This window comes from Lolium rigidum, chromosome 5, assembly GCF_022539505.1.
Source record: "Lolium rigidum isolate FL_2022 chromosome 5, APGP_CSIRO_Lrig_0.1, whole genome shotgun sequence".
Lineage (NCBI taxonomy): Eukaryota > Viridiplantae > Streptophyta > Magnoliopsida > Poales > Poaceae > Lolium > Lolium rigidum.
Genome location: NC_061512.1, coordinates 180,145,519 through 180,157,124, shown reverse-complemented (window position 1 = coordinate 180,157,124; position 11,606 = coordinate 180,145,519). Strand labels below are relative to the sequence as shown.

Genomic DNA, 11,606 nt, shown 5'->3' with positions numbered 1-11,606 from the left:
TCATGCACAACATGATCGTTGAGAACGAGCGTCCTGATGGCCGCAATGAGAACCACTGGGAATTTCAAGGTGAGCTGGTGGCGCCACTTCCTGGAGCTTCATCTTGGCAGGAGTATCTAAATATCAATGTAGAAGTCACTAACGAGAACGTCTCCAAACAGCTGCAGACGGATCTGATTGAGCATCAGTGGATATTGATTGGCCATGAAGATCATGCCTAAAGAAATACTATCTTATTTTCATGTAGACTTTTCAAAATTTAAATGTAATAACTATGACTTCGTTGATTTCCTTATTTTGTTGTTTGGAAACTTCATAAATTGATGCAAACGCGGAAATGCGTCGGGCCGCTGGAGCCACCCCTAGGTGCAAACGGACGCGCGGACAAAAACAGTCTGTCTCGCGTCCGCCGCGCGACGCAAACGGGTCGCGCCGCTGGAGATGCCCTTAGGAGTGGCTGGAGCAATCCTTGGAAACTCCAATGCTGAAGCTATCGCTGCTGTCCACTTCAAAATACTCTATCGGCAGCTACATCTGAGGCTATTGCTCTGCTTAGAGGAATGGAAGTTCTTGAACAATTAGGATGTAGGAAATTGATCATCGAATCGGATTCGCTAGAACTCATACAGGCTTGCAACATACCTATTGAGATTTGGAGTCCTTACTAAGCGCAGTACGTGTTCTTTCAGCACTGCCCAAGTGGCACACAATTTGGACAAATTTGCTGATGAGACAAAGCAAACGTTTTGTTGGGACGGAGATCCCCCGAATTCAGTGGTCAAATAGGTGAGCTTTTGTTTACTTTATTTCCTACTTCAAAGAAACTAGTACTGTGAGGAGTTCTAGTCTTTAAATAGGTGTTCTTTTTCTATCGATTACAGTTTTCTGTTGATGCCTGAATCTTGCATCAAGAAAAGCTCCCCTGCTTTTGTAATTTTACTTAACAAGACAAGTGAACTTGATAGTCTTGGCTTTATGAATGCAAATGATTAATCCCTTTGTCAACCATGATGAATTCCATGGACATGCATGATAACTTGTTTTTGCTGTTCTGACTGTAAATCCATTTTTGCTGTCAGGAAGTGAACCATGGGGTCATCTGCCTCGAAGCAAGATTGCAACACTGCAATGCAGCTGTGCAGGGGTCGGCTGAAACACATTCAACAAGCAATTGATGCAAGGTTTGCCCTTTCGGCGGCTCAGCTGTCATACGAGCGATCTCTCCGCAATGTCGTAGATGTTAGATGTATATATCTGTATATCGTAGTTTCTCTCTATGTTAGGAGGCTTTCTGCATATGTGCACATGTACATGTACTATATATTGTGGCCTTCGGCCCCCTGGTAATATAACAAGCAAATTGCCCTAACATGGTATCAGAGCCGAAATTGGTTCTCTAAATTTCCCGGCCGACCCTTGTCCGTCGCTCTCTCCGTCGCCCGTCTGCTTCTCGTCTTCGATCGATCGATTCCGCTCCGGCCCTTCACTTCCCGCGCCGCCCCACTGATCCCCTGTGCCGGCCCGCGCCTGCTCTGCTCTTCTCCGTCCGACCAGATCGATCCACCCCGCCGCTTCCCTGTGTCAAAAAAAAAAAAAATCAAATCAAATAAAAAAAAATACTGTCATCGGCTGTTGTTATCCGATGTCTTCTTCCGCTGATCCCGCCTTATCTTTGGGCCTCCCTTCGATACTTGGTATTTGTCCGCTGCCTCCGTGTATGACGGCTAGCCATTCTTCGTCGCCGTTTGCGGCTTCTTCACGCGGCTCTGCCTGCGCTGCACCGACTCCGTCTACGTCGGCTCACCGCTCTATACCGACTTTCGCGGCCTCTTCCCGCGGCTCTGGCCACGCTTCGCCGATTTTGTCTCCCTCGGCCTGCCGCTCTACATCGACTTTTGCGGCCTCTTCCCGCGGTTATGGCCGCGCTTCGTCGACTCCGTCTACGTCGGCCTGCCTCTCTACATCGACTTTCGCGGCCTCTTCACGTGGTTATGACCGCGCTTTGCCGACTCTTTCTTCATCGGCGTGTTGCTCTCCTTCGCCCCCTTTGGTGGCCTCTGTGCGTGTGGGTGATAGCTCCTCGTCGGCACCTGATTGTACGTCGACCTCTCCAGTCGCGCCCCTCTCTGCGCATGAGATAGCGCAGTTTCACTGCCTGCTTGATGCTTGGGATTCCAGTTTACGTCAGCGGCCTCGCGGTCCGAGTCTCCGCCCTCGTCCTCATTGAACCTACTGTGGCAAGGTTGGCCACACTTCCTCCACCTGCTGGACGCGGGATCCCAGTTTACGTCAGCAGTTCCAGGATCGTCAGCAGGCTGGATCTTCAGGATCTTCTGCAGTTGCACTCTCTGATCAGGACATTCTCAGGAGTCTTCGTGGTCTGCTCGCTACTACAGACTATTCCTCGTCGGGCGCTGCTGGTTATGTGACTGGCTCTTCTGGCACTGCGCGACCAGCACTTTCTACACAGTCGGGTACGTCCCCGTGGTATCTGGATTCTGGAGCTTCCTTTCATATGACCTCTGAGTCTTCTATTTTGTCTGCTCTTCGGTCTCTTATTTCTCTTGTCCGTGTTGTCACGGCTGATGGTACCTCTATTCCTGTTTCTAGTAGAGGCACCCTTTCTACTCCCTCTTTCTCTGTCCCTGATGTTTCTCATGTTCCCCGCCTTCAGATTAACCTTTTCTCTGCTAGCCAGCTCACCGATTCTGGTTGTCGCGTCATTCTTGACGCTGAGTCTTGTGCGGTTCAGGATCGTCGCACACATGCCCTGGTTGGAGCTGACCCTCGTAGCCGTAAGTCTCCGGGGCTTTGGGAGTTAGACTGGCTTCGTGTTCCTTCCGCTGCCACTTCATCTGCCAGTTCTTCTCCGGTTGTTGCCTCTATCACCGGCTCTTTTCAGCAGTGGCATCATCGTCTTGGTCACCTTTGTGACTCTCGCATGTCGTCTTTGGTTCATCGTGGCCTTCTGGGGTCTGTCTCTGGAGATGGGTCGTTACACTGTCAGGGTTGTAGGTTAGGCAAACAGATTCAGCTTCCCTATCCTACTAGTGTGTCTGTCTCTCAACGACCATTCGATTTAGTCCATTCAGATGTTTGGGGTCCGGCTCCCTTCGCTTCAAAAGGGGGCCATCGATACTATATCTTATTCATTGATGATTTTTCACGGTACACCTGGGTGTTTTTCATGCCCTCTCGCAGTGAGGTGCTCTCTATTTATCAGCGTTTTGCGGCCATGGTCCGCACTCAGTATTCCTCACCCATTCGCGTGTTCCGTGCTGATTCTGCTGGTGAGTATATCTCGCAGCACCAACGTGGTGTCCTTGCTGAGGAGGGCACCCTCGCTCAGTTTTCTTGTCCCGGCGCGCATGCTCAAAATGGCGTCGCCGAGCGTAAGCATCGTCATCTTCTTGAGACCACCCGTGCTATGATGATTGCTTCTTCTCTTCCGCCACATTTCTGGGCTGAGGCTGTCGCTACGTCGGCCCACCTCATTAACATTCAGCCTTCCACTGCTCTACAGGGTGGCATTCCTCTCGAGCGTCTCTCTGGTGTTTCTCCACACTACTCGACTCTCCGTTCATTTGGTTGCGTCTGCTATGTCCTTCTGCCTCCTCGCGAACACACCAAACTGACCGCTCAGTCTGTTGAGTGTGTTTTTCTCGGATACAGTGATGAGCATAAGGGCTATCGCTGTTGGGACCCCGTTGGTCGTCGGATGCGCATCTATCGTGACATCACGTTTGATGAGACGCGTCCCTTCTATCCTCGCCCCACCTCGGGTACTTACCCGGTGGATGATATCTCTTTTCTTCTTTTTCCGGATGCACCCCCTGCTGTCCCTCCTCCCCTCCCTCCTACTTCTGATGCGCCCCTTCGGCGCCATCCTCTCGTTCGTCTAGTCCACCTAGTACTCCTCGTTCTCCGGCTTCGGCTCCTTCCGATGCTGTCCCTTCTTCCTCTTCTTCTGATGACTTGTCTTCTGCAGATGAGCTTCCCCCTTCATGGCCTGTTCGTCAGCGTCGTGCTCCAGTTCGTTACTCTCCTAATCAGTATGGTCTCGCTGTCGTTTCCGAGCCAACTTCTTATCGGGATGTCGAGCGTCATCCTGAATGGCAGCTTGCCATGGCTGAGGAGATCGCTGCGCTTGAGCGCACTGGCACTTGGGATCTTGTTTCTCCCCCTTCTGGTGTTCGTCCCATCACGTGTAAGTGGGTCTATAAAATTAAGACTCGCTCCGATGGATCTCTTGAGCGCTATAAAGCGCGTCTTGTGGCTCGTGGTTTTCAGCAGGAGCACGGCCGTGACTATGATGAGACTTTTACCCCTGTGGCTCATATGACTATTGTGCGTACCCTTCTTGATGTTGCTTCTGTTCGCCGCTGGTCTGTCTCCCAGCTTGATGTTCAGAATGCTTTCCTTAATGGCGAGTTGAGTGAGGAAGTTTACATGCAGCCTCCTCCTGGGTATTCTGTTCCCGATGGCATGGTTTGTCGTCTTCGACGTTCTCTCTATGGTCTCAAACAGGCCCCTCGTGCCTGGTTTGAGCGCTTCGCCTCTGTGGTGACTCGCCGCTGGTTTCTCTCCTAGTCTTCATGATCCAGCACTTTTTGTTCACACTTCTCCTCGTGGACGTACTCTTCGTCTTCTCTATGTTGATGACATGATCATTACTGGTGATGATCCCGAGTATATTGCCTTCGTCAAGGCTCGTCTTCGTGATCGGTTTCTTATGACTGATCTTGGTCCTCTTCGCTATTTTCTTGGCATTGAGGTTTCCTCCACTTCTGATGGCTTTTCTATCTCTCAGGAAAAGTACATTCAGGATCTTCTTGCTCGTGCTGCTCTTGGGGATGAGCGCACGGTTGATACTCCTATGGAGCTTAATGTTAAGCTTCGTCCTACTGATGGTGATCCTCTTCCTGATCCCACCCGTTATCGTCATCTTGTTGGGAGTCTTGTTTATCTTGTTGTCACTCGTCCTGATATTTCTTATCCTGTTCATATTCTGAGTCAGTTTGTCTCAGCTCCTACCACTGTTCACTATAGTCATCTCCTCCGTGTTCTTCGTTACCTTCGTGGCACGATCACTCGTCGCCTTTTCTTTCCCCGTTCCAGCTCTCTCCAGCTCCGAGTGCTATTCGGATGCTACGTGGGCGAGTGATCCTACGGATCGTTGTTCACTTTCCGCTTACCGTGTGTTTCTTGGTGGTTCGCTTGTTGCTTGGAAGACGAAGAAATAGGTAGCAGTTTCCCGTTCGAGTGTTGAGGCTGAGCTGCGGGCTATGGCTTTGTTGATTGCTGAGGTGACGTGGTTACGGTGGTTGTTTGCAGATTTTGGGGTCTCTGTTACGACACCCACTCCACTTTTGTCTGACAGTACAGGTGCTATCAGTATTGCACGTGATCCGGTCAAGCATGAGCTAACCAAGCATATTGGTGTTGATGCTTTTTACATACGTGCTCAGGTACATGATGATGTTGTTGCTTGGCGGATTTCTTTACGAAGGCACAGACTCGAGCGCAGCATGATTTCTTACTCTCCAAACTCAGTGTTGTGGATCCACCATGAGTTTGAGGGGGGTGTTAGATGTATATATTTGTATATTGTAGTTTCTCCCTATGTTAGGGGGCTTTCTGCATATGTGCACCTGTACATGTATTATATATTGTGGCCTTTGGCCCCCTGGTAATACAACAAGCATATTGCCCTAACAGTAGAATCACATCACGAGGGTGTTCTGGAGAAGTCTCCTCGCTCTTCTGTGCTTTACCATCCCCATTGCCAGCTGCAGACAGTGCTAACACTCCACCACTACCAGTACCCTGGCGTTCTGATGTTAGTCCCTTGAGGTCAGCGCCTCAGCGGTAAGCACATCCTTGACAGTGACATTCAGCCCGAGCAATGCTAGCTTCGTCAAAGAAGGGCAGCCATTTCTACTTCCTTTCCACCACCTCTTCCATCGGAGGTTTGCTCCTCGTGGGGTTTCTTTGATCCAAATGTTGCATCCCATGTCTTAGATGATAGCCAGAGCGTTTGCATGAGAAATTTGGAGGATTGTGTCCATGGAGATGAAAATGATTCAGCTTCGTCGATCGGCAACACAAGTCCAGCAGTTCAGGTGCAAGAACAACTGGGAACATATGGAAGTAAAGAAGTCCATGACAATTTAAATTTTCATAAGTTGAATCACACTGATTGTAGTAAAATTGAGATTGCTGATGTGCATTTACCAAATTTAAACATAGAGAAAGGACCTGATCAAGTTCAGAAACAGTCTGTAGAGGGGCAGAATCCTAACAGTATGAGCAATAATAGAGAAAATGAAGCCCACCATGTAGACAAGGTTAATGTACCCAAAGGATCATGCAGTGAAGATGACAAGGGCAGTTCCATCACTAGCATATCAAAAGATTTTCTGTCCGATGTGAAAGAACTCCTCGAAATAGGCTTTCGCCCCGCTACCACATCGTTTTCGATGTGAAAGAACTTGATCACCAATTTATAAGGGCAGCTGAGTCTTGCCATGAGGTCTCGAGGATTCTTTAGACAAGGAAGATTCGACTTAGCGTTTCTTCCCAGAAAACAGGTGATGACAATATTTTTCAGTGACACTGAAATCCTACAGTTCTACTTGCTTAATATTGGTGCTAATTATTCCAGGGAAACCATCAGGTGCATTTTCTCTGTCTGCATCATTGATCTGTTGTTGTGCTGGAAATGTAGCATCCCATGGTATATTTTGTTTCCATATCAAATACAGTATTTGTGAAGTGTGGCATATTTTGTTGTACTCTAAATAGTAACAGACTCATGTGGATCAGTGGATGGTTATTTAGCTCAAACTGTTTTAATGCAGAATCAGAGCAGCATGTCACAAAAGTGAATACTTGGAATCGCTCGCTTTCATCACGATCAAGCTCATCTAAGAATCCATTCATTTGAGCTCAAAAGGAGGGAGATGACCCTCCAGATAGCTGCAGCGATTTCGTTGAAGAGTTCTGTATGATTTCAGGAAGCCATGCATCCTCTTTAGATAGACTCTATGCTTGGGAAAGAAAGATTTATGATGAGTTAAAAGTGAGCTAACATATGTTGTTCAACAGATGCTTATATATGGAATTAACTACATTGGAAGTGATACTTTTGCAGTGTCAGTACAGAACCATGAGATTGGGCTTGTCCTGTGTTTTATATTTCACCTGTAGTATAGAGTTGACCGAACTTTTTTATGGCATCTATCTGATTGTACAATGACCTTTTCGTAGGTGTTACCACTACTTTCAGTAATTTCTGAAGCTGTCATGCATACAGCTGAGTCGTAATAACGCTGCAAATGTATGTTTAGAAATTTGTTTTTGTGTGTACACTATCATGTGGCACATATTGGTCTTCTAGAAAGGAAACCATACATGTCATCAAAACTAATCACACCATTGCAGTGGGGCAAAACCAATATATTTTTGCTAGTGAGCTGTTGGGGAATTTCAGGACTTAGATATAGTCTCACTTGTCTTATGAGTTATGATGTCTATTTCTTATGTAATATTTTATCTGGAGCTCAATGTTGTGTATATAAATAAAAGTATGTTCCTGCAACTCACTCACACGAAAAAGGTTTAGAGATCTTCACATTTACTTGGAGATGCTCTTCATATGGATGAGCTATGGTCATTCCTCCGGGATATTTGTGTATTGAACAATCAAGTCAGATTATCATTTTTTGCAGTAGTCTCCAAACAATTGTCACCATGAATGTTATATGTCTGAGGCGCAGTGTATGTGTACACGTATTCCTCCCAAAAATTTGAATCGAAGGGCCTTCGGCCGAACTTCATTAAGAGAGAACACAAGAGTTTTGTACAGAAAAGCCAACTAAATGGCTACGACCGGCTGAGGTACCGACAGGAAAGAAAAACAACAAAAAGACATCCACTGTCTCTACTGCAACACAAAAAAAAGGCTTAAAAAGAGCCTGCGGCCCTCCAGTCTCTGATATCTTCTATATGAGCTCAAACACGCGAACCACTCCATTGATTTCCTGCTGAAAGATGCCACCATTTCGTTCTTTCTAGCCTCCAGTGCACAAGAATGGAGATGGTATCGAAATTATTCCTCCCAAAAATTACCAGAGGAACCCATACTTTTCAGCGAGTCGACTCATAGTAAAATGAAATGGGTAACTGCAGTAAAGATAATTTTAACATAAGAATTACAATATATTCTAGCACTGGCGGAGCCACGCCTTAGTTGTGTAGTCAATTTACTACACAGTTTTTGGCAATACAAGCTTCAAGTAGGCAATAAAAAAAATACATACAAGTACATGTATTCGACTACATAAGTTTTAACTGACTACACAATATTGATGTTCTGGCTCCGCCACTGTATTCTAGTATCTATCTACTAGTGAACTAGCTCATTTATTCCCTCCTTAGATAGTTTATTTTACTTTATATGTTATGAATTTGTGCATTAAATTGCTGAAAACTTGTAACACATTTTGGTAATAATAGGTCATTTTCTTTCCAAATGCATATTTCCATTCACAAGTAGTTGTCAATTGTTTTTTGTCTCTGTCAATAGTTTATTTGTTTTGGTCTTTTATTCAGAGTTGCTTCGGCTTTAGGAGATAGCTATATTTCGTCAGTTGCTGCATTTGCTTTGTGTTTGTCATTGCATTATTTTGCACCCATGCACGTTGTCGGCAAGTGGGCCAATGCTAGCGTGTGCAGTATTAGGCTTATGTACTCACTGTAGATCTAAGCAGTTTGATGGTTAGCGCTAAGAAAATGTAATTTAGGATGCGCTAAAAAAATGTAATTTAGGATGGGCTAAAAAATAAAAATCACCTAAATTTTACATGAAAGTATGATCTGTAAGTGTAATAAAGTGTCATGAAGGATGAAGAACTTATACGGGTTGAAGGTAGGCAGCTCAGAGTGAAAAAATGGATGATACATAGGGGGGCTGATGAGTTGGACAGGAGCTAAGAGGGAAACTAGGCATTGTATTGTTGAAGGGAAGTATTGTGGCCTGACGGTGCCAGCACCTTGTGGGAGGGGAGGTTTGTCAACTGAGGGGAGGACTGTTGGTGACAAGGGAGGCAATGGGTGAGAGAACTGAAGGGTTATTATTTATTTGCAAAATGAGGATGTTTAATATGTGGTTTAGGATCTTAAACCAAATGTGCAGTACATTCCTTTTATTTTGTCGTGTTCAAAATATCTGTCCTAAGATTAATATCTGTATTGCCTATTGAATACATAAATTGCCTTGGAATAACCTCCCGTAGGCATCTTGATGTATTCAGATTACAAAGTATCTTACTACTTTCAAAAGTTTTCAGCTACTTGTGTTATTCGCAATGTTCCTATGTAAGTGCACATGCTATTTTCTGTCTGATTTGCTAGTCTCTGACCTAACTGCTTGTATGGTGCTATGATTTGCAGAATAGTGAATCAATCAAGCAGACATACCACAAAAAAATGTGCTCAGTTAAGCAATCAGTTTGCAAAGGATGGCAATGCCAGGGCAATTTGATAGAACCCGGGCTACTATCAGAGGGCTGTATTCGTGACTCATGGTAGGTATTGAAGTACTATACTCAAATTCAAAAATATTTGAGAAGTTACGAGATGAAGAGTTGCAGCCCCAACTTCTAGAACTTCTGCAAGGGTAAGCCTTTATTTGCTTCGTAGTGCTGTGTACAAGACATGCAAGGACCCCAAGAACTGTTGTCAAAACTGTATTTGCACATGCTACAGTTAAATAATGTAATCATTTTGATGGGATATTCGTATATGAAGCAGAGATTGAAGATCCTGGCTAAAATATTCATCACTTCCCTTATATGCAAGCTCTGACATTTAATGTAGGCATCATACTTATTATCGTGCATGACACAATGACAGGCAGACACGCATGTGGAGAATGATGCAGGAAGTTCACCAAGTGCAGCATACCATCATCTCTCAGGCAGATGCAAAGATCTCATCTATATCTCCTTCAAGCTGAGTCGCAGAAACTTACCTTGATGAACCTTATCACTGAACTGTATTGTTTTGTAGACACTTGTTTTTCTTTCATATTAATAAAATAAAAAATACAGTGGGGAAACCCACTGTTCATCCTCAAAAAAAAAAGACCTTATTACTGAACTGGTATCGCTCCTCTCCAGTTTGGCAAGCTCGGTTAATGCATGCTTACAGAAACTATGTAGGTGGTCTCCGCTCCTGGCTGCAGAAATGTGTGGTGCAACCACGAGATTGCTCACGGCGAAGAAGGCTGACCCTCTTACCTCGCCGGCACCTTGCTCCAACTCTATTTGTTCTCTTGGGAGACTAGTCCGCAGGAATGTCATCGCTCCCGTCTGAAGAGTCATGTGATTCCATCAAGAACCTACAGCAGATCTTAAAAAAATGTACAACCACCAGGCGGATGATAAAGATGCAGAGCATGGCAGAAGTGAGACCGAAGCGAAGCTCGCAACTCTGCAGGCCGGTCTGACCACAATGTTCGATCGACTCCCGAAGCTCTCTAGCGCCATTGCTGGCCTGGATGTGAAACGAGAGGAGGAGATTGCCCGGAGGCGTATACGACTGATCGTCGGTCGGGGTAAATTATAAGATCACACAGGATCATTTTGAGTTCAGGTGTTAGCCTATACAGGACAAAGAAAGAAGCTTCTTCAGAACGATGGATGGTGATATTTAGTTTTTTTTATAAAGAAGTTTTTTTTAACGGGTAATATTTAGTTTTTGGTATACCCGTGAAATTATACATTCCTTTGCCTGGTTGATTATCTTGGGTGTTGGGTGATCGGGACGCGGTCCCAGCTTTTATAACCAAACGGTTCTGGCATTTCGCTCGGGCGTTTCCTGGGCAAGTTTTCTTTGCAGGAGTTTCCTAAGCAACTTATAGTTACCTGTTCTATATCTGCTGCTGAGCTTGGGTAACCTTTCAGATATAGCAATGTTGTCATCTTCGCAGTTTGACAGGTCTTACTCCTGCTGAACTGATGGGTTCAGGCATTACGTGTTTCTTTTCCAAATAGCAAGCACCGCCATACAGAGGCCATTGTTCAGCTGGAGTGAGAATCTACAATACATCCGTATCTACTCAGAAAATATATTTAGATATATTCTTCTCTTTTTTAAAAAAATAACTCAATCAAAATCTAATTATTTACTCTACAAGAATGAAAGTGTATCACAAGTATTATGGTACTATCGGACGGCAGCAGTATCCATTTATCTTTATGTGCTCTGGGTTGTAACAAGCAGCACAGTAGATTGCATGGTATAAAGCAACTCTAAGATTATACCGGATATACACGACCCAAACCTGGATAATTCGGGCGGCTATCCTGGTTCGGACCGAAAACATGCATCGACCAGATCCCGTATAATAGGTTGGCCCGGAAAAACATATCATGGGTACCAGATCCTGGCCCATCCCCATAAGGCCATAATAGGCCGGCCCTGAAAAACATATCAAGGGTACCCGATTCTGGCCCATCTGACCGTTATATACCGGGGTTGAAGGGCGGAATCGGGGTGAAACCCTCAATTTCCCACACATCACGCCTTCGCCTCTAAATTTG

General features: G+C 45.4%; 1 pseudogene; it reads left to right on the top strand.

The window, feature by feature from the left end:
* Window positions 1-435: 435 nt before the first annotated feature.
* On the top strand, window positions 436-11,097 carry LOC124656774 (annotated as a pseudogene).
* Window positions 11,098-11,606: the final 509 nt, after the last annotated feature.